The following is a 3,313-nucleotide window of genomic DNA, read 5'->3' on the forward strand; positions in this document are numbered from 1 at the left end:
AGATAGATAGATAGATAGATAGATAGATAGATGGATGGATGGATGGATGGATGGATGGATGGATGGATGGATGGATGGATGGATGGATGGATGGATGGATGGATGGATAAATATAGAGATAGATAGATAGATAGATAGATAGATAGATAGATAGATAGATAGATAGATAGATAGATAGATAGATAGATAGATAGATAGATAGGTGGATGGGTGGATGGATGGATATAGAGATAGATAGATAGATAGATAGATAGATAGATAGATAGATAGATAGATAGATAGATAGATAGATAGATAGATAGATGGATAGATGGATAGATAGATGGATAGATAGAGATAGATAGAGAGATAGATAGGCACAGAGATATAGATAGAGAGGCAGATATAGACAGACAGACACATATAGAAAGACAGACAGACAGATCCAAGCTCTACCCATTTTCCGTGGGCAGCGTATCTTTGGGGAATTTGGATTGTACCATTGTGGAAGCCACTTTGGCATGTTTTAAAATCATACCTTGTAGTCACCTCTAATAAAATTCTTTGATTTATTTCAAGAATCATCAAGAAAAGCGCATCGGAGCCTTGCTACAGCATACTTACAGATACGTCTGCTTGAACAAAAGATTGGAAGGCTTTTCATTAACATGGTAGAGAGGGAATGGGTCAAATCCACCAATGAAATCAACTGAAAGAAAAAAAAAATCCACAACACAAGCAATAACAATGGAACAATTGAAACATAATGAGAGGAAGGTGAGGAGGACAGCACATAAGAGGATGCAAAGACGTGGGTGTAAAACACAAAGGAAAATGAAACCAAAGGTGCAAAATAAAAGGGCATAAACTCGTCTAAGCATGCAAATGTCCCGTTGATTTCAGCAGGAGAATCAAACACATGCTTAACTGGTCTACATTTTTATAATTAGAACATGATAGTGCTAGGAGGTTTCCCAAATTGTTTACAAGCAAACAATATCTGCTTCTATAAAATGAAACACTGCAGATACAGACTTTAGCCATAGGATGCTACTCAACCTATTTAACTAACAGGAAAAAAAGGGATGGAAGGGACCTTGGAGGTCTTCTAGTCCAACCCCCTTCTCAGACAGAAGACCCTATACCATTTCAGACAAATGGCTGTCCAGTCTCTTCTTAAAAACCTCCAATTTTAGAGCACCCACAACTTCTGGAGGCAAACCGTTCCACTGGTCATTGTTCTCACTGTCAGGAAATTCCTCTTTAGTTCTAGGTCGCTTCTCTCCTTGATTAGTTTCCATCCGTTGCTCCAAACTCCTAGCAGATTCTATTCTATTCTATTCTATTCTATTCTAGTCTAGTCTAGTCTAGTCTAGTCTAGTCTAGTCTAGTCTAGTCTAGTCTGGTCTATTCCTTATTCTATTCTATTCTATTCTATTCTATTCTATTCTATTCTATTCTATTCTATTCTATTCTATTCTAGTCTAGTCTAGTCTAGTCTAGTCTAGTCTAGTCTATTCCTTATTCTATTCTATTCCTTATTCTATTCTATTCTAATTCTATTCTATTCTATTCTACAAGCTGTTTATTCTACAGTCTTTCTATTCTATTCTATTCTATTCTATTCTATTCTATTCTATTCTATTCTATTCTATTCTGTTCATAAGATATTGTCAACAGCCCATCTCAATAAAAGTAGTCTCCTGGTGGAGTTGATTTCCTGGTGTTGACATCACCTCACAGGGTGCCTCTCTGTCTCCCCTGATTCATGTCAAAGAAACAATTTCAAAGAATTGCAGGGAAAACAAACACCACCCATTAGTTCTGGTCAACGGAAAACCTTGTCATTCCGAGATTGAAATATCGGTGGTTTTTAAGTATTAATTACCGGGATTGGCATTGGGGACTTGGCACCTTGCAGGATGACAGCAGAGGAAACGGCTTGAAATTAGCTATGGGTTTCTTGATAAATCGCCCCTGCATCATTGCTTTCTCTTTGAAGTTATTGAGAAAAACAGATTTTTTCCCCCCCTCCAACATGGATGCCTTCTTTTCTTTCCATTTNCCTCCCTCCCTGCTTTCTTTCCTTCCTTCCTTCCTCCCTCCCTCTCCCTCCTTTCCCACCCACTTTCCTTCTTTCCTCCCTCCCTGCTTTCCTCCCTCCCTCCCTCCCCTCCCCTCCCCTCCCTTTCCTTTTTTCTTTCTCCAAATCCCACACTGCTTGAGGTCTGTCAAATTAGCTCACCCTGTTCATTCTCTCGTACATTAAGCGCAGGGCCTAGAGGGAATGCAACAGGAATGCAATTCAAGTGCCAAAAGGCTGACTGGCTTTGCATTCCACCCAGCAAATTCAGAAGGGGGGGGGGAGAGCTGGGTTACAGCAATATCCAGCATTCTCCCTTTATTTATTTATTAATTAGATTAATAAATTACCCCAGCAGCATTAACAGGGTCCCTAAAAATTTGGATGGTGATTTCTCTCTTCTTATACCGTGTTGCAAAGTGAACAGACAACATTAGGAACCGTACTTTTGCCTAATTTTTTCCCCCTTTTTTTCAGTATTCTAGACATATTTTTATTTATTATATCTTTATCCTGCCTGTATTACTTTATAATTACTTCCCCCTCCTCTTTTCCCCACAAGATCCCTGTGAAGCAGGTTGGGCTGAGAATGAGTGACTGGGCCCAGCATCTCATAGCTAAGGCGGGACTAGGATTCACTGTCTCCTGTTGATTTGTCCAAAGTCATCTGACCAGCTTTCATGGCTAAGGCAGGACTAGAACTCACAGTCTCCTGGTGACTGGCACAAAGTCACCCAGCTGGCTTTCATGCCTAAGGCAGGACTAGAACTCACTGTCTCCTGGTTTTTAGACCAGCACATTCACCCCTACACCAAACTGACTCTATATCTTCTGCCCATTATGCATCTCACTTATCACATTCTTACAGTGCACCCATGACCATGATTTACTGATTTTTATTTATTTCTAAACCTTCATTTGAGCAGGTGAGAGAATCTATGAAACCTACTAATGTTTCCTTTAGCTACTTTGAGTTTGGTAAGGCAAAATTAAAATGAATCTGCAAGTTTTTTTTCTCAGGCCCAATACCAGATGAATGGCTAGAATCACAGATTGGGAAACATCTAATCCAATCCCTTGGTCTGTGCAGGGTTTTCAAGGTCAGAAAAAATGGCGAAACCAAGGAAATTAGTTAGGGAATCTTTGTGATCATAACATTCAGAGGTGGCTTCGGGTGGAAGTCAAGATGGCAGCCACAAGGGTCAATCCAAGCTCTACCCATTTAAAAATGTGATAGATAGATGATAGATA

At 39.7% G+C, this 3,313-nt stretch overlaps 1 non-coding gene across 1 annotated transcript in view; it reads right to left on the bottom strand.

Annotated features, from left to right (window-relative positions):
• LOC107288153 overlaps positions 1–3,313 on the bottom strand; it is a 20,926-nt gene that overhangs the window by 6,007 nt on the left and 11,606 nt on the right. The window contains exon 2 of the transcript XR_003810447.1: positions 604–688. This is a non-coding gene — a transcript (sodium/potassium transporting ATPase interacting 4). The remainder of the gene's footprint in view (positions 1–603; positions 689–3,313) is intronic.

Source organism: Protobothrops mucrosquamatus, unplaced genomic scaffold, assembly GCF_001527695.2.
Source record: "Protobothrops mucrosquamatus isolate PMUCROS unplaced genomic scaffold, P.Mucros_1.0 scaffold_118, whole genome shotgun sequence".
In the NCBI taxonomy this organism is placed as follows: Eukaryota; Metazoa; Chordata; class Lepidosauria; order Squamata; family Viperidae; genus Protobothrops; species Protobothrops mucrosquamatus.